Consider the following 19,649-nt stretch of genomic DNA (forward strand, 5'->3'; position numbering starts at 1 on the left):
CAGGCAGAGAGAGAGAGGAGGAAGCAGGCTCACCACCGAGCAGAGAACCCGATGTGGGGCTCGATTCCATGACCCCAGGATCGTGACCCGAGCGGAAGGCAGAGGCTTAACCCACTGAGCCACCCAGGTGCCCCCAAACCTGTAGTTTTATTTTACTCATGTATGTCTGGGTTTCTCACCCTCAGTACAACTGACATTTCAGCCCCGGGGGGTGGGTGGGTGGGGAAGGGGCTGCCCTGTGTTACTGCACGATGTTTAGCAGCATCTCAGGTCTTTAGCCACTAGACACCAATAGTACACTCCTGCACCCCAGCTGTGACAACCAAAAATGTCTTCAGATATTGTCCTTGGGGTGGGGCTGGAGGAGCAGGGCAAAATCAGCCCCTTCTTCAGAACCCACGATGTCTATGAATCTGTATGATAGCCCCTCTCTCTTTTTTCCTGTGTTACACACACAGTAGCACTGTTCTGTCCAGGGTCTAGTCTCTTACACCACTTCTTTTTCTTTTTTTTAAAGATTTTTTCTTTATTTATCTGACAGAGATCACAAGCAGGCAGAGAGGCAGGCAGAGAGAGAGGAGGAAGCAGGCTACCTGCAGAGCAGAAAGCCTGATGTGGGGCTCGATCCCAGGACCCTGGGATCATGATCTGAGCCGAAGGCAGAGGCTTAACCCACTGAGCCACCCAGGTGCCCCTCTTACACCACTTCTTGACGAACTTCCACTTCGCTGCTTACACACAGAAGAGAACTTCTCTGAAACAGACCTGTCCCTACAGGAAGAGGAGTGAGCCGCCCGTCCTGGGGGTAAATAAACCCGCAAAACAGGACTTCCGGGGCGGGGTCAGCTCCTGGGCCGTCCCGCCCCTCCGCGCTGTCCGGAGGCTGCCCGCGGGGGCGGGGCGGGGCCGTGGGCGGGACCGCGCTCCGGACACGCCCCCTATAGACGTCACGGCGCCGCGGCCCCGCCCCCGCGCGCGGGCGACTCCCCCTCCCCTACCGGGGCGGCTGGCCAGCCCGGAGTAGCCCCGCGCGCAGGGTCGCCTGTTAGCGCCTCTGCACGGTAGGTGGCTGTGGGATGGCGCGTGGGGCCCAGGCCGCGGCCGTCGGCAGGGGGGCGTCTGCAGGTTGGCCTCGGGGGCTGGGGAACCCTCAGCCCGAGCGGCTTCTTCCCGGGCCCGACGCGGCTGCTGGGGCTCCGGAGCTGGAAGCTGGGCGGGAGGTGGCGCGCGCGCGGCCGGTTCGAGGATCCGCAGGCGCCGGGCGCCCCGAGCGCTGTCCACGGGGTGCGGCAGAGTCCCGGCCCCCTGACCGGTCTTCTCGCCTCGGGCCCCGCGCCCGGGCGGCGCTCAGCGCCCGTGTGTGTCGGGAGTGGGGGGGCGGCGGCGTGTCACCGCCGTCGGCGTCCCCGGTCCCTCCGCGGCGTGCGGGGACCCCCGGGAGGGCTCCGGGACGCGCGGGGGGCGCGTGGAAGTTAACTTGCAACGCCGTGCAGTTGCGAGGCGTGTCCAGAGTGGAGGCATTGGGGGGCGGAATCTCTGGCTAGGGAGGGGGCCGCCAAGAGCGTGGGGTAGGGGGAGCCCTGGTGAACTTGGGGTCGCTGGGTAGGAAGAGGCGAAATTCCGCCAGAAAACCCAGGCCCGGCAAACTCCCCGTCTTAGTGTGGGCTGCAGGGAGGTGCTTGATAAAGCTGAGGCTGGGAGTGGCAGCGAGGGAAGGGGGTCTTGATCACCCAGGCTTGCTTTGCTGGACTTGGCAGACTCGTTATTATGTGGGGCAGAGGTCAGGTCTGACTTTCCCACTCAAATGCCCGTCCCCTCGGGAGGAAGGGTGGGAACCATCCAATGGAGTGCAGTGGTTATAAGGCACTGTGCCTATCATTTGTCTTCTTCCCCTTTTATAGATAGGGAAACTGAGGCTCAGAAAGGTCATGTGCCCACAGCCCTAGTAGGATGTGGCAGAGATGAAACCCACCTTCAGACCTCCTGACCTCATGTGTCATGTATGGTTGTTGGGGAGGGGAGCTGGCAAACTCCTACTCATCCTTCAGAAGACTCAGGCAGTGCGGGGAAGCCTTCTCTGGCACTCTGTAGGGCATTGTCGGATACTTCCTGTTTTGAAACCCACAGAGGTGATTGGCCCTTTCCCTCACTCATCAACCTCCCATCCTGGACTGCAGATGTCTCTCTCCATACCCCATGTCTTTTCTTTTCATTCAGCTGGGTGGCCTGATGGTTAGGCCAGGCTTCTGGAGTTTGGCAAATCTCGGGGTGACTCACTCTGGTTTAGTAGTGATGTAGTCTGTGGGAGTCATTCCTCCTCATCCAGCCTCAGTTTCCATGACTGTGGAATTGGGTTTGAGTCATTCATGAACCCATTTACTGTACTGAATCCCTATTGTTCTATTATGTACTCAGTGAATGTGTCTGTATCGCCTTATTTTTTAAAACCTCATGAAATCTCTTCATAGCAGCTTTACAGACAGAATTCATATATCCTACAATTCACCCTTCTAAAGCATTCAATTCAGTAGGTTTTTTTTTTGTTTGCTTGTTTGTTTGTTTGTTTGTTTGTTTTGGATATTCACAGAGTTGTGTAACCACCACTGCTACCTAATTCTAGAACATTTTCATCACCCAAAAAGAAACCCTGGACCCATCCACAATCACTCCTCAATCCCTCTTTTCCCAGCCCCTGGCAACCACTAATGTATTTTCTGCCTCTATGAATTTGCCTGTGCTGGACGTTTCTTGTAAACAGAGTCATGCACAATGTGGCCTTTGGTGACTGGTGGCTTTCACTTAGGAGGATTCTGAGGTCCATCCATGTGGCTGTGTGTAGCAGTTCTTCCTTTTTTTTTTAACTCAAAAAAAAAAAAATTATTTATTTATTTATTTATTTGAGTAGAGAGAGAGAACATGAGTCGGGGCAGGGCCAGGGGGAGGAGAAGCAGACTCCCTGCTGAACGTGGAGCCAGATGAGGGCTTGATCTCACGACCCAGAGATCTTGACCTGAGCTGAAACCAAGAGCCAGACACCGAACTGACTGAGCTACACAAGGCCCCCTTAGTATTTCATTACCTTTTATTTTTTAAGTTTTTTTTTCTTAATTTTAATTTTTTTTAAATTTGTTTTGACAGACAGAGATCACAAGTAGGTGGAGAGGCAGGCAGAGAAAGAGGAGGAAGCAGGCTCCCTGCCGAGCAGAGAGCCTGATGTGGGGCTCGATCCCAGGACCCTGGGGTCATGACTGGAGCTGAAGGCAGAGGCTTTAACCCACTGAGCCACCCAGGTGCTCCTTTTTTCTTAATTTTAATTCCAGTTTAGTTAACATACAGTGTTCTATTTGTTTCATTAGTTGTGCTTCCTTACCTTTTAATGGTTGATTAATGCTCCATTGCATGGGTATGCAGTTCTCAGCTGGTGGACATTTGGGTTATTTCTGTCTTTCGGGTGTTACGAACATTGCCGCTGTGAACATCCTTGTACCAGTCTGTGTGCGCCCCTGTGTCTTCAGTTCTCCCTAGTATATCCCTGAGAGTGGAATTGCTGGATCGGATGGTAATTCTGTGTTTAACCTTTTGAAGAAGTGCCAGGTTCCCAGAGCAGCTACCCCATTTTATAATCTCACCAGTGGCGGAGGAGGGTACCGATCATCTTAAATAAATGTAGTCTGCAAAGCAGTTATAGTCTTTGAAATTACTGGCTTTGATGTGCTCGTTATAAATTATTTTCCAATACGCATCGAGTTAAATGCCTCATTAGCAGAATAAGGAGTGTCCTGCGGGTCAGTGGGAGCATCTCTGGGACTACCAGGGACAAACTTGCTGAGGGCATTCTCCTGGGCTCTGTGCAGATGGGTGGGGGGCACTGAGGTGCCGAGGGACTTGCAGTGCCTGCCCCAGGACCTGGTGGAGCCTGTTAGGAGCCTGTGCATAGGAGGAGGGAAGAGAGTGGGAACTGCCCAGACCTTCCCACCCAAGGCCAGCTGCAGAGGCCAGACCCTCAGCGGCAAAAAGGGAGTCTGGTCCTGCCCGGGGCCCCAGTCTGGCCACCTTTGCTCATTCTGAAGGTGACCTCCCCTGGTGGCCATGTGGGGTGGGCCATCTGAGCAGCCTCAGGGACTCATTGCTTGTTTCAACAGATGCCACCTCCCTGCTGCGTCTGCCCTCAGACCTGAGACCTGCAGTCCTGAGTTACACAGGTCCATTGGTGCCCCTTGGAATGACACGCAGACATCCCCTTCCTTCTCTTGGTATCGCCCCCATGCCTAGGACTCCACCTCTTATGTCATGCTCTTTGCCTTCTGTGAGAGTGAAGTTGCCTGGGGGAGAGCCCAGGTCAGAGCACGGCATTTTCACTGAAGAACCAAGTTTCTTGAAGGTCACCCATTCCTCTTTATGTTCTTTTTTTTTAAAGATTTTATTTATTTATTTGACAGAGAGATCACAAGTAGGCAGAGAGGCAGGCAGAGAGAGAGGAGGAAGCAGGCTCCCCGCTGAGCAGAGAGCCCGATGCGGGACTCGATACCAGAACCCTGGGATCATGACCTGAGCCGAAGGCAGAGGCTTTAACCCACTGAGCCACCCAGGTGCCCCCCTCTTTATGTTCTTAAGCCTCTCGTGTGTTGGTTCTGGAACTGAACTCTGCATCCCTCTGTGCATTCTGGGTTCCTGTCGAGCAGCCTCATCCTACCTGGACAGCTGCTGTTTGGGATGGTCATTGAGATGGGCCTCTGACACCTGTCGCCAGCCCCTCCTGCCTTTATTCATTTGTGCATACTTTCCCTTCCTTGTCCTTGTAAAACCAAGCATTCCTGGGTAGCCTGGCGAAATGGAATAAGGGTTCAGGAGACTAGGCAAGAGTCTCTGGGCCTCAGTGTATCCTGCTGGGGAAATGGGTGTAGACTGAGTCAGAACTTGGATCTAGTGCCACCTTGGGATTGGTAAGGCTGTCTAACCGTGTTATCGATGTGGCTTTGTGAACGGATTCGTAGTAAGAGAGGTGGGTCAGCAGTGGCTGATGGTAGCAATTTGAGAGCCCGGGCATGGCCCTGTGGCCCTGCAGAAACTTGTCTGGGTAACAGCAGCTCCCCCCGCCCCCTGCCCACCGCCCCCTACCCCCAGCCACCTGTTCCTGCCATCTGCAAGGCCCCTTCTCTGTGCTCCGCAGCTATGCATTCATCTTGTCTGGGGCCACTCTGGAGAAGGTTCTGAGATGCCTGCGCCCTCCCACGGCCCTTCTCTGGTCTCTTCCACCCTGAGTTGTGGCATGAGGAGGATTCATGGGAGCAATTCATTGAGAACAGCCTGTGAGGTGAGCCGAGCCCCAGAAATGGCAGGGAAGGGTGGCCGAGGGCAGTGCCCACCTGCCCTGGGGAGGAGCTTCATGTCATCCCGTGTGCGCAGATGGTGGGAGGCAAGCACAGGGCAGCCAGTCTGTCTGCCAAGTGCATTCGTGCATCCACCAGACTTTTGACCGGGCTGCTGTGGCCAGAAAGCAGGGCTGGTGGCAGCGTGCACGCTCAAGGGCTTGCGTCTCCATCAGAATCCAGTTGTTCCGCTCAACCAGTGTGCATTTTGTTCCCTGGCTGCCTTCCTGCTGCATCAGTTTTCCCATCTATAGAACAGAGGTGCAGATACGACCAGCCTCCTGGATTGGACGAGAGCGGACAGGGCTCAAGTGCTTACCTTGTTGCAAGGCAGAATGTGACGACAGCTCAGGGTCAGGTAGGCTGCTGGAGCCTTGAGTGACGCATGTCCCTTGGGGAGCCTCAGCTTCCCCATCTGTTAGAAGGCCATAATTACAGCTGATACTCCTGGAGCTCACCATACGCAAGTCAGTGTTCTTGGCGCTCTGTGTACATGAACTCATTTGATCCTCCCAGTGCCCATAGGAATAGGACAAGCTGAGACATCAAGAGACGAAGTCACTTACACAGGGCATCTTGCTAGGAAGTGGGAGAGACAGGATTTGAATCCAGAGCCTACACTCCTAATTACCATCTTACTCCCCCTGGATACCCTGTCTTAATGCCCAACACATAGAAAATACTTAGAAGGTGTCGATTATTATTAACTGTATTGTCATATACTGTTACAAATTGTTATGTATTATTAATGCACGTTTATCCCTTTCCCTGCCCATTTGTCTACACTCCATCCTGGATGACAGAACAAGCAGGGTTCTGGCTTGTGAAGTCCAGATTCCTACCCCCCAACCCTGATCCCTCCACTCCCTCCTATTCCCCCCAATTCTTCTGAGCAGTTGGGGCTGGCTATGGGCTGGTTGGTGGCTGAGTCCCAGCTGGGCTTCCTGTGTGACATTGGTGAGGTGCTTTCTCTCTCTGAGACTCAGTTTCCCCACCTATGAAATGGGCAGGTTGGACTGTAACAAGCTGCCAGCTGATGCCTTTTACCCACAAGGCGGTTCCTATTTAGCTCCCATTCAATTATTTTTAGAGAATCATCCAATTTCCCACTTCTTTTGGGAACTCAGGAGCCTGGGCCAAACTGGAGTGGCCTGAAGCTCCCCCTTAAATGTCCTGGGCTCTCCTGATCATTGTGATCCCCACCACACCATTCCCCACCATTGCATGCATGACCAGTCTGGCCCTAAGGGCCCTCTGGTCCAGTACAGGTTTTCAGGGCTCTGAGAACACCATGGGCCTGCCCATGGGTGGGTGTCACATGAACACATAGTTCATTGCTTTAAAAACAAAGATTGTTAACCCCTGGTTTCCACCCTTGTCAAGAGTCCTTCCAGCTCTGCTTTTCTAGGACATTGGAGGTTGTCTGAGGCCTCCTGATACCTAGTCTGCCCCTAGAAGCCTCGAGGCTTTTGACAAATTGGGAGCTTGTCCCCATTCCATGTTCCCTGGGTGGGAAGCCCCTGTCTCTGGGCCCCAGGGCCCCACTTTACCTGATTCATGTCTCCACATAACCCACAGTGAGATACTTGGGGCCTGCAGAGGTCCCTGTGCCGTGGTGAGTGTGTGTCTGTGTCCCAGTGTATCTACACTAGCTGCATGGCTCCAGGAATACCATCCCATACTTTCTCTGTCCTTGCAAGGGATCAGGGGGCCATTTGTGACTGACCACTCCATTTCCTGGAAACTGAGGCTCAGAGACCATTGAGTCACTTGCCCTGAGGTCACACAGGCCTGATGTGACAGCAGTAGAAATTTTAACTCAGATCTGCCCCAGCTCTAGAGGCCGCCCGAAGGAGTCACCCATCCATCCTGTCACTGCACAGAAATCACTGAGGACTGCCCTCCATGGGCATCTGCGGACCTAGCACCTGGCAATGGCCCTGGGTCACTGAACTACTTGTAGAACAGGAATGTGTAGACGTTTCTCGACTAGATGCTGGGGTGCAGGTCCCATTTTTCCTGGAGTTTACTCTCCAGTGGAAGCATCAGACAAGAAAAAAGTCAACCACACCTCTCACCTAGGTGCCTGCCTGGAAAGTTGACAAACTACAGCGCCCAGGGCTGAGTCTGACCCACGGCTTGTTTTTGTGAATAAAGTTTTGTTGGAATACAACCACACTCATTTATTTCCATTCTGTCTGGGGCTGCTTCTGCACTACAGGGCAGAGTTTCATGGTTCTGCCAGAGACTGTGAGGTCCAACAAAATTGATAATATTTATTGCTGGGGCCTTTACAGAAAGTCTGCCAACCCCTGATCTGATTATCTCTTGGGTCCCTTTAGGTTATAATATTTTGTAAGGTGATAGTAAAATAGTAATATTTGAACGCGTGCTGGATACTTGGCTCTTGGGGCTTCTGCCTGAAACTTTCCCACACAGCTCAGAGAAGGTTTTGTTTTGATTTCGACTGTTCCATGGGCATCGGGGGCCTTCGCTTCTTTTTTTAGTCTGTTCTTGCATTTAGTCAACAAAGGGGGCTATGCCGGGTCCTGCGAGGATGTGAGGAATGTCTGACCCTGTGCATTTCTGTGGAGAAGACAGCAGGCCAGAGAGGTCGTACAGGTGCTAAGTGCTTTGGGGGATACTGGTACAAGGATGTGAGACAGTCGGGGAAGGCTTCCTGGAGGTGGGCGGAGGGGAGTACACATTGTGCCAGTAGGAGTTATCTGGGTAGAGAGGGCAGGAAAGGTGTTCCAGGGGGAGGGAACCGCTGGTGCAAAAGTTGGGAACTGTGTGACCCCGTGGCCTGGCAGTTCTGCTAGAATTCATGGCTTAGACTTCTGGAAGCTTGATGTGCCCATGGGGGTGGAGTGGGTCAGCAGGAGTTGAGTCACAGCACAGTGCCACCCTGGAGGACCTGGGTTTCCCCTGGAGAATGAGAGTTTTCCTCTCCAGGTCTCCCTTTAGCCTCTGTTGACTCCCAGAGAGTCACCGCTGGGTGCTAACCCAGCACTTCTCTCGAGCTCCTGCTGTTTAAGGCGGAGCACACCCGTGCTAGGTTCCTCCTCCCCCCATCCCCACCTCCCCCTGGGCTCCCTGGGTGGCTGCCCCCAGCTAGGAGGCTGAAAGATCACTTCCTTTGCATTTATTTTTGCAGTTTCTTTTTAATTAGGGCATGTTTTTCATTTAAGCCAGTGGGTTCTAGTTTCCTTTGAAAATGTTCTAGTAATATTGAAGCCACTGAACAAAAGTACAAAACAGGTGAGAGTAATGGGGAAGGTGGCCCTCAGCAGGTGGGAATCTGGGCAGCCCTGTGACAGGGGGTGGGGCTCACAGGGGCCAGGCTGGCAAGTGACCTTCCTCTTAAGGTTCTGTTCCTCCCTCAAGCCCCAGGAGCCTTGACTTCGGGGTGGGGAAGGACACGGGCTGCGGTTCCGGTTCCAGGCTGTTGCTGCTCCCCCATCTCATTCCTGCTCCCTGCGTCTGGTTGGGTCTCTATTTTTGTCTTTCCCGGGCTCCTTCCCATCTCTATCTCCCTCTGCTCAGGTCTCTCCAACTCTGTCTCCTCCATCACTGTCTCTCTCTATCTCTGCCTGGCACTCTCCATCTGTTTGTCTTCTCCCTCCCCAACTGGCACTACTTCTCCTCCACCCTCCCACCTCCCCACTCCCCCACCCCCGCTCTTCCTTTATCTCATTAGAAACTCTCTGTCCCACTTCCTTTGGCTGTGAGTGACATCCTGCCCCCAGAACCTTCAGAACCGAACCTACACAGATCGCGAGGACTCCGTGATCACCTGGCCTTGGGTAGTGTGGGAGTAGGTGGTGTGCAGATGCTGGGCAGGGAGGTGGAGGCCCAGAGAAGTCTGGAGGCAGCCTCCCTACAACAGCCCCGCCCCTAGGGCCCTTAGTACAGGGGTGGGGGCCCCCAGAGGGCAGGACCCGGAGCTGTGGGGGAGGCAGTGGAACAGGAAAGCCTGGGTTGGCAGTGAGGGGGCTGAGTGCAGCTTTGGGTTTAACTTGGTTTGGGGGCTCAGCAGGGATCTGTCACCTGAGGTGGAGATGTTGATCACCCACCCTGCCTCTGGGGACTGACTCCCCCTGAGTCCACACACAGCAGGTGCATGGCCAGGGTGGGTCATGCCTTCACCTTTCTTTCTGTCTCAGTGGCCCTGGGCCCTGGCCCTGGCCCTGCTCAGGGGGGCAGGCCCCATGCTATGTTCCCGGCTCTACTGGGGCACACAGTACGTCAGCAGTGCACATTTGTTGGCAAATTTGGGGGATCCTAGCAATAGTAGAAAATAAGTCCAGCCTCTTCCTTTCACAGAGGCCTCAGAGACAGAGGCTCAGCGAGGGGAGGTGATTTGCTTGGGTCATGAAAATGGATTTGGAGTTACAGAGCAGGCCTGGGTTCCCCAAGGTGGATGCCGTGCGGGAGAGCCTTTAGCTGGTAGGTACTCTGGTGGCCCTCTGTGGGTGTCCTGTGAACACCCACTCCTAGGTGGGGCACTAGGCTTTGAGGCTGGCTCCTTATAACCCGCCTGCTGTGGGAGTCTGGTCAGACTAGCATAGGGGATCAGATCAGTGGGGTCAGAGATCACTTGCTCTCAGGCAAGGGCAGTGGCTGCCTTGGCCTTAGGAGCCTCAGTGTTCTGGTTAGATGTTGCCTGTTCTATCTTGGGTCACGAGGATACTATTATATCACAAGGTCTTCTGTGCCTTAGCTGGGAAACCCCAAAAGGAGAAGAGATGGCTCCCACCCTCAAAAGCCTTCACTAGCATCGTATTGCCTACAAAGGAGTTGGGGGAGTCCCTTCTCATGGCTCTTGAGGCCCCAAGATCTGGCCGCCACCCTCCTCTCCTGCCTCCCTCCCCTCTTGAACAGGTAAAAAGCAGTGCTGTACCCCATACCCAGAATCTACACCCCCCGCCCTGCCACTGCTTATTCAGCAGGTCTGGAAGGGGAGCTGCCAGTGCTGGTCTGGGAACCCACTTTGGGAACCACTGTGGTAGAGGTTAAGCATACTCTAAAAACCAGACAGTGTAGGAGCAAAACCCTGCTCACCCACACGCCACCTTTGAGCTCTCAGGCCAGGACTTGAACTGCTCTGTGCCTCAGTTTCCTCGTCTATGAAATGGGATAATAGCTGCACCATTCTGACAGATCAGTTGTGAGGATCGATTGGACTAGTACACTAGTACACGTGCAAATTGTGCTCCTAACCACCCCTCCCACCCCCCGTCCCACCTGGAACGGTGTCTGGGCAGGAAGTTAGCAGTACCTGCACCTTTGCTGTTATTACTGTTCTTGCTATGGTTATTTTTATAACCCCACCGCAACCTTGACACTGTTGTGCTCATAGTGAATCCTTTGCCACTCTTTTTTTTTTTTTTTAAAGATTTTATTTATTTATTTGACAGAGAGAAATCACAAGTAGACAGAGAGGCAGGTAGAGAGAGAGGAAGGGAAGCAGGCTCCCTGCCGAGCAGAGAGCCCGATGTGGGACTCGATCCCAGGACGCTGAGATCATGACCTGAGCCGAAGGCAGCGGCTTAACCCACTGAGCCACCCAGGCGCCCTCCTTTGCCACTCTTGATTCCCAGTGCGCTCGGATGCCTCTGGGCCTTTGTGCTCAAGCTCCTCCCTCACCCTTGCCCATCCTCTGCTCATGTTCCGTGCTGGGCGTCCTTCTCAGATTCCTGACTGGCCACCACCCCCCACCCCTCTGCTTCCCATCCTGCCTCAGCCAGAATCCACAGCCCCTTCCTCTGACCTCCTTGGTCACATGACTTACTTATTCCCCTGATCTGGCTCTTTCCTTTCATTCTGCCCGTTATCCAGTTACTAGAGTGTCCCTTTCCTGGGCTGATCCACAAACTTCTCCAGATCTGACTTCTTGGGGCTGCCAGTGTGTGGCAGATTCCTAATGGGGCTGGAAGTGATGAGCACAGCCAGACATGTGGGTGGAAGCCCAGGTTCTGGAGGGCACAGATGCCCAGGTGTGTGCTGCTTCACTGAAAGGTGATTACTCACTTACAGACACTTTGACAAGCTGTGATCTTTAGGGACCTTCTCCACCTCGCACTGGGGACAGAGAGCCCAGATGAAAGTGAGGACTCCAGCTGCACCTGCCTCCAGGCACGCAGTTCCCAGATCCCTGAATCCCTAAGACTTCCCGGATCCTGGGCAAACAGGCGCATGTTTACCTTTTTGCGTGTGGTATCCCTGAAAACTCACAGGGACGCGAGGCAGGCATCGGGAGGAGCCCTGATACAGTGGGAAAATGGGGCCTTCTGAGTCAGACACATGGGAGTCAGAATGCCAGCTGGCTGGTGCCCAAGCTGTGAGACCTTGGGCCAGTCACTTCCCCTCTCTGGGCCCCATCTTCCTCACCGTAAAACGGAGATCACAGTCGTGACCATCTGTTGGGTTATCGGGAAGATGATAGATAATAAGGTTTTCTGGGGCTGGAGGCATAGAGATGCTCGGTAATTCACAGCAATAGGGATTATGTTGTTCACCTATTTCACAGATGAGGAAACAGGCTCAGAGAAGTTCAGGCACTGTCTCCTGAGCTGACCCTCTTCCTACTGATGTCCAGGCAAGTCTGCAGATAGAAGTACTCTCCAGCAAGGTCCCCGGCGTCCTTGGGACCCAAACCATTTTTCTGTAGGGAAAGACTGTTCACTCCCTCACTCTGAATCTGGAGTCCCCCCTCCAACTCTCCCCCAGAAGACAGTGAACGCTGATGAGCCGCCCCTTCTTCCTCATGGGTTGTGATATGTTAAGTGTTCTTGAATAGCTCTTGAGTTTGAAACCGTGGCTCCTCTCCCTGCTTGGTGAGTAGGTGAGGGAGGAACCTCTTCTGGTCCGGGGCTGGGTTTGTCTGAGACGGAGACAGGGGCAGGTTGAAGTGTCAGTAAACTAGAGCCCAGGTTGGTACAGCCCCAGAACAAAGTGGGTTTGTCTGAGACGGAGACAGGGGCAGGTTGAAGTGTCAGTAAACTAGAGCCCAGGTTGGTACAGCCCCAGAACAAAGTGTGCTAATTGTGTGCCTGACCCCCTCCCCCTCCTTGGATGAACCATAAAAAAAGGTGTAGGCCTTCTTATCTGGGGACATTACCTCCCACAAATGGTTATTGCTCGCTTTGTTCCTGGTCAGGCCTTTTCACTGTTTGGCCATTGGCCATTGCAAAACCACCGCAACAAAGAAGTGGAAGGTAATGCAATCAAAAAAGCCCTGCCCTAAGCTGCAACTGGGAGCAGGGGAAGGGGGAAATTAGCCAAACACTTTGTGAGCAGAATATATGGAACAACCTGGCTCTTTTGTAAGCCAAAAAAATACATGGGAACAACCTGACCTTTTTGTAAGAGTTGGCTTCCCACGTAGAAAACTCATTTCCATGCCTTTGGGGCAGGAGTGCGAGTGCTTAGCTGGGTTCAACCATCATCGTGTAAGGCTTTGGAGATCAGTTTTATTTAGTCTTACTGAAACATTCGGAAAGGAAAAAGCATCCTGGGGCCCAGAAGAAGACTATGGAGTGGTAAGTAGGCAGAGGTCAAAGAGCCTACTGTCTATCTGTATTTTGGGGGTCAGGTAAATGGAAAGTCTGGAATCATACCGCCTTCAGGTATAGCTGGATCCAGGTACTCCAGCGTATCAGGATATGTCTCAGATGGGCTTTCTTCATTTGTGGCTTCATTCTCAGGCATGCTCTCCCCAGTAACACCTCTGGGCATACATCCTCTTGGCTGCAAAAGAGCCATTTCTCTAGTAATTCTTGCAAATCCTCGGATTGACTCCTCTTCACCCACCTGGGGTCTTGTGCCTGTGCATGAACGTCTGTACCCTCGTATTAACCAGCCCTCCGTCACTGGTTCTGTGCATAGGATCAGCCCCATCCTGGTCACAAGGACTGATCCCAGAAGATGAGAGAATGTATGCTTGGCAGGCAGTTTGACAGATATTCATACTAGTGGCGGGGCAGAAATAAAAGGGAGAGGGAGGATTTCTACCCTGGAGGGAAAAGTGGAGGCAGGCACCGTCATTCATTGAGCATTTACTCTGCTCCTTTATGGTATTGAGGCCTTTATGTGTACTTAGTTGCTGTTTGCCTTTTACGGATAAGAAAATGAGGCTTAGAGAAGCTAAGCGACTTACCTAAGCTATTACCAAAGCTAATAGGGAAAAATTCAGACTCAGGTCCATCTTCCTGCAAAACCCATTCTTTTACCACTCCCTGATACCTGAGGACACTTACCAATGAATAAAGTGAGCTGGAAGAATAAAATTTGAATGCTTGGGGGTATGCCAGGCTCTGTGTTAAGGGTGGGAATACAAAAGAGAGAAATTGTAAAAGGAAGGCAGATTCCCTCAGCCCATAAGCTCTCCACAGTCAGGTGAGTCAAGTGTGGGAGACGAAGGGGCAAATAGCAGTTCCTACGGAGAATGATGAAGGGTAGGTAGAGGGGGATGTGAGACATAAGAGGTGTTTAATCTAATCTGGGTGTTCATGGAAGTTTTCCTGGACAAGGTAGTGCTTGAGCTGAGGTGATAACAAGCCAAGATAAAGTAGGGGAGAGGGTATATAGGTCCATGTTAGATAGGACTCTTGATTGACAAAGAAACCCAGCTCTCATGGAATTAAGCAAAGTAATACATTTATTGGCTCATAACTAAAAAGTTGAGGGGTAGGGATGGCTTCAGGCATGGCTGGATCCAGGAGCTCAACTAATATCAGGGAGCCACAGCTCCATCTTTTGGTTTCATCTTAGATTGGCTTCTTAGGCTCCACAGGTGGTAACTGGAGATGTCCCTGTACCTTCAACCCCACACCCTACCTGCTTAGCCTCCCCAGAAGTTCCTGCAGAAGTCTCTAGCTGACTTCATTGACCTAGAATGAGTTATGTATCCCCCTAAGCTAACACTGTGGCCTGGGAACAGAAAATGGCAATTTTCCAGGCCTAGGGCACATGTCCACGCCTAGAGTCTGAGGTAGACAGAGAAAATGGTTAGGAAAATCAGGGGTGTGTGGCATCCATTGGGTTGATAGATGTTCCATTTGTCTGGAGCACAGGAGGGTGATCACAAGACCCCCCACAAGCCCATGTGGAGAAACACATTCTGAAGTGCCTGGGTGGCTCAATTGGTAAGAGTCCCACTCTTTGGGACTCTTACCAATTGGTTCTGGTCATGATCTCAGGGTTGTGAGATCTAGTCTTGCCTCTGGCTCTGTGCTGGGCATGGAGCCTGCTTAAGATTCTCTCTCTCCCCCTCTCCCTTCGCCCCTCCCTACCTTCTTTCTCTCCCTCTCCTAAAAAAAAAAAAAAAAAAATGTATCTTAAGGATAGTGGGGAGCCTGTGTACTGTTGGAGAGTTGCAGAGTGGAGGCTGGGGGACTAGGTGGGAGGGGGAGATATTCACACTGTTCCTGTAAGATGCCTTCTCTTTGCACTTTTGATTTGCATTTCCCTGATGGTCAGTGATACTGAGCCATCTTTCCATGTGCTTGTCAGCCATTTGTAGATCCTCTTTGGAGGAACGTCCTTTAAAGTCCTTTGCCCATTTTTGCATCAGGTGGTTTGGGGTTTGTTATTAAGTTTTAGAAGTTCCTTATATATTCTGGTTATTAATTAATCCCTCGTAAGATACGGGCTTTGCAAATATTTTCTCCTGTTTTTATCGATTGTCTTTTTACTGTGTGGATAGTGCCTTTTGAGGCACAAAATATTTTCATTTTCATGACATTCGTTTGTCTGTTTCTTTTTTCTTTTGTTACCTGTGCCTTTGGTGACAGAGCCAAGAAATGGTTGCATGGCTGCACCTTGAAGGTGAAGTTGGCAGGATTTGCTGCTGGTTTGGTTTGGGGAGGGAAAGAGAAGGGATAGTCTGGCTGCCTTCAAGCCTTCTGGCCTGAGCAGAGTATACTGCCACCAAGTAGGGGTAGAATGCATTTGGTTGGGGGGGGGGGTGGCCAGGAGATGAGCTTTGGATACACTAAGTTTGAGCTGCCAGCTCAGCGCCCAGTTGGAGGTGACGAGATGGTTGTTGCCTGCCGAAGTCTGATGTTGCAGAGGGAGTTTTGGGCTGGAGGTGTTAATCCAGTAGGAAGCTCCTGCTACCTGTGCCAGCATCATCAGTTTTGGTCCCGTGTCAGGAAGGAAAAAGCCTGAAACCATTCTCCAGTGGGGGACACAGAGAGAGAGGAAGACAAGCAGACATCACCTCCTTGGCCTCTCATGAAAACCAGCCCAGCCTGGCTACTCCTTTACTGCGAGTCCTTTGGGGGCAGAGGTGTGTGCCAGGAACTGAGCTCTGGGTGGCGCGACTGGAGGCCTGCGCTCTGTTGACCTTTCTGTTGCCAGCGCCCGGCACCAAGCCTGGGCCTGGGAGAGCGCCTGCTGGCCGGTGTTGATGAAGGGAATGAATGGAGGCTTGTGTGTTCCTCTGTAGCTGATGGGAAGGTACGTGCGTGGGAGGCCCCAGCCGGCACCACTATTCCTCAGCGTTGGACCAAGTGTGGCTCTGGAAGACTATTTTTGTTGAAGTCTGTCATATGTGCAGAAAGGTGCATAACTCCTAAGAGGACAGCTCGATGAATTTTCAAAAGGCATGAAGGTACCAGATCAAGAAAAAAGGCACATGCCTTGTACCGGCTCCAAAAAGATGCCTGGTACCCGCTCCAGTAAGGCCTCCCCAGAGGGTAGCCATGATCTTTACATCTCTATTAGAAGTTAATTTTGCCTGTCTTTGTACTTTATAGACATATAAAGTACCTTATGTACATAAAAACGCAGATGCTCTCTTTTGTATTTTTTTTGGCTCAGCATAAATTTGTGAGATTCATCCAGATCCTTCTGTGAAGTTCTGGCTTGTTCTTTTGCCTGGCTGTTCCGTATATAAAACTTATTAGTGTTTACATATTTATTCTCTTGTTAATGGGCATTTGGCTAGTTTCTAGTTGGGGGCTGGGCCTCTTCGGTAGGTATTCTTTGGTGAACAGTTAGATGCATTTCTTTTTTTTTTTTTTTTTTAAGATTTATTTGTTTATTTGAGAGAGAGAAAGAGCACACAACAGGAGGGGCAGTGGGAGAGAGAGGGAGAATTGTAAGCAGTGATGAGCTCTGAGCCTGATGGAGGGCTGGATCTCACAGCTGTGAGATCATGATCTGAGCTGAGATCAAGAGTCGGATGCTTAACCGACGGAGCCACCCAGGTGCCCTAGTTCTGATGGATGTGTACTTAACAGTAGAATTGCTCAGTCATAGAAAAGGTGCACATTCTGCTTTTGGCTCTGTTATGCCATTTTCCCAAAGGAAATTGCCAGGTTCCCCTGTCCCCTGAGCATGAAGGTTGTGGTTGCATCATGTCCTTGGTAACACCTCGTGTTATCTTTTATATTTTTCCAAGCTATTCGCATGTATGGTGGTCTTATAGTAGACTTTTAATTTGCATTTATTTCCCTGGTGATCATTATCTGAGCTGAGATCAAGAGTTGAATGCTTAACCAACAGAGCCACCCAGGTGCCCCAGTTCGGTGCATTTCTGATGGATGTGTACTTAGCAGTAGAATTGCTCAGTCATAGCACATGCCTGAGTGCTTTCTGTGTGCCAAGCCCTGGTTCTCAACCAGACGTGATTGCGCCCCCTGGGATCACTGGCGATGCCTGGAGATATTTTTGGTAGGTGCTACTGGGTTGGGGGGTGGGTGCTGCTGTTATCTAATGAGTAGCACTCACTCATTACAGTAAGTGCTCTTTCATATGCTTATTGACATTCAGATGATCTTTTGTATGAAGTGTCTCTCTTCAAATTTGCTCATTTTTCTCTTGAGTCGCCTATTCTTATAGATTTCAAAGAGCTCTTTATATATTCTGGTTACAAATACCTCATGTTATTTGTATATTGCAGATATCTTCTTCCATTTGTAAATTCTTGCAGTCAGTAAGAGGAAGAACTGGGTTTTTCAAGCCTCCAAATCATTGATTTGAAGGCAACGTAAGCCCTTCACCTGTGTAAGCCTTAGTTTCCCTCACTAAACCCTGCAGAGTGTTTATATTTAGCTCAGAGCTTGCTTCATAAATGGAGCTCTGGCTGTTATTGGCACCTTTGCTGGGATGAAAGAACCCTGAACTAAAATAGGTAAAACTCACCCTATGGGGGCTTTTTCAACCCAAGTCATTTGTGTTTCTCAGGTCAGTTCTATAAATATCTATTAAGCACCTACCTTATGCCATTCTACAGGTTATTCATTGAAAGTACAGCACTGAACAAGACCCAGTGCCTACCCTTGGAGGATGTTGCTCCAGGGGCAAGTGCCCGGGGGCTGCGGGAGTCCCCGGGGAAGCACTGACTGGGCTAGAGCATCATGGAAGGCTTCCTGGAGGAGGCAGGCGTCAGGGGGTTGAGCATTGTTAAGTACACATCTTGTGATCAGGCACATGCTTGAGTGTCTTCTGTGTGCCAGGCCCTAGTTCTCAACCAGGCATGATTGTGCCCCCTGGGATCACTGGTGATGCCTGGAGATATTTTTGGTTGTTGCTTCTTGGCAGGGGAGGGGGGCACTACTGTTATCTAATGAGTAGAGGCGAGGGATGCTGCCCGAATGTCTGTGGCCCTGAGGTTGGGAAGCCTTAAACCAGACAGTTGTAATACCCTGCGGCGTTACAGTAAGGACAGTGGTGGCGATGAGCAGAAGGACTGGGAATGTCACCCCAGCCAGAGGATGTCAGAGATGCCATCGCAGGAGGGGGAACCTGAAGCTGAATTTTGAAGGGTTGGGTAGGAACTAGCAGGAAGCTGGAGGTGCTGAGGAAGGGCACTGGTGAATCATGGAGATGTACGGATGGGAGCTCGCGTGCTTGGGGGTTTCACTCCCGAGGGCAGGCTTAGAAATGGGACGGGAGCAGACTGTGGGGACTGTGGATGGCAGTCAAGGACTTAATCGGTCTGTGTGTCCTGTCTGTCCTCCCCCCTCCCCGCCCTCCCCCTGGAGCTGTAAGCCACATGCGGTTGCTGAACCCTTAGAGTGTGGCCAACATAGCCAAGGAACTGAATTTTTTATTTCAATTGAACTTAAATTTAGATCTCAAAACAGACACTTCATTCCGTTCTTGGGAAACTTTTAAGCATGTGTGGAACTATTTCGGGATGCAAATGTACTTTTTCAACTGTAAATTTTATGAACTCTAAATACAGATCGGATATGCCTACTGAAAAGTGGAATGTATACCCCGGATTTCAGAGTCCTAGTACTAAGGGGGGCATGTCTCAATAATCTTAATTTTTATATTGATTTTAAACGATACTTATAGTTGATGTTGACTTTATTTAAATTTTCACATTGGTTAATGGTAATATTTTGGGTAGGTTGGGTGAAACGAAATCTAGAATCAGATTTCATTTCACCATTTTCTTTTTCATGTGTTTTTTTTTTTTCCCCTTGAATGTGGCTTCTGGAAAATTGAATTCCACGTGTGGCTTACCCTGGATGTCATCTGGACATCACTGTTATGGACCCTGGGAAAGGGCTGGAATATCAGGCTGAGTTTGAGGGCTCATGGAAAGGTTTAGGAAGAGAAGTGACGTGGTCAGCTTTCCATGGTAGTTATACCCTCTGGCCACCATGGTGAGAGAAGATTCCAGAAGATGGGATGTGTCCATCTATGGGGAGACTGCATAGCCTGAAAGTCTTGGCCTGTGGCCACAGAAAGGAGCCCTGATGCCCCAGACAGATAGTGCACAGGCAGGTGACCAGGCTGGGCCCAGAGGAGAGGAGCCTTCGGGGAGGGGCAGGCACATCCAGGACTGACTGGTTCTTCAAAGAGGCCTCATAGCTGAGAGACTGCAGGAGTAATGTTGGCCACCACAAGTCAGCCTTCTGCTGGTCTCCACTCCAGACACCTGCCAGCCCCAACCTGGTCCTCCTCTGCCACCCTGACTGAAGCCCACACCCCTCTCAGGTTTGATACGCCACTTCCTGCTTCCCTGCCCTGCGCTCCACTGTTTAGCCTGCTGTGTGACCTTGAGCAAGTGGCTCTCCCTCTCTGGGGGCTGCCCGCTCTGCTCTGCCCTCTCTGGCCTCACCCTTGTCGCACCTAGGGCATAGGAGAGATCTATGATGCCCGTGGATGATTGGTCTTTCAGGGTTGGGTCTTTTGAGGGGTGACCATGTGGAGCTCTGGGGGGGGGGGGCATGACACCCTCCTGTTCACTGGGTATCTCCCATCTCTGGATTATGTTCTGGCTGCACTGCTTCGGAAACTGAGGCTCAGAGAGGT

General features: G+C 51.5%; 1 protein-coding gene across 8 annotated transcripts in view; it reads left to right on the top strand.

Moving 5' to 3' along the window:
* The window catches only part of TPST2 (tyrosylprotein sulfotransferase 2), a 51,479-nt gene that overhangs the window by 3,519 nt on the left and 28,311 nt on the right, over positions 1 to 19,649 (top strand). For 2 of the 8 annotated variants that reach the window (XM_082699037.1, XM_082699041.1), the window contains exons 1-2: positions 983 to 1,061; positions 3,139 to 3,290. The exons of 2 other annotated variants lie outside the window; for them this stretch is intronic. The gene's annotated coding sequence lies outside the window, so the exon portion shown is untranslated. Of the gene's footprint in view, positions 1 to 945; positions 1,062 to 3,138; positions 3,291 to 5,170; positions 5,315 to 19,649 lie in introns of those variants that run through there. 4 more of the 8 variants (XM_082699036.1, XM_082699040.1, XM_082699039.1 and 1 more) reach the window with 4 other exon arrangements.

This window comes from Mustela nivalis (genome assembly GCF_964662115.1).
Source record: "Mustela nivalis genome assembly, chromosome: 14".
In the NCBI taxonomy this organism is placed as follows: Eukaryota; Metazoa; Chordata; class Mammalia; order Carnivora; family Mustelidae; genus Mustela; species Mustela nivalis.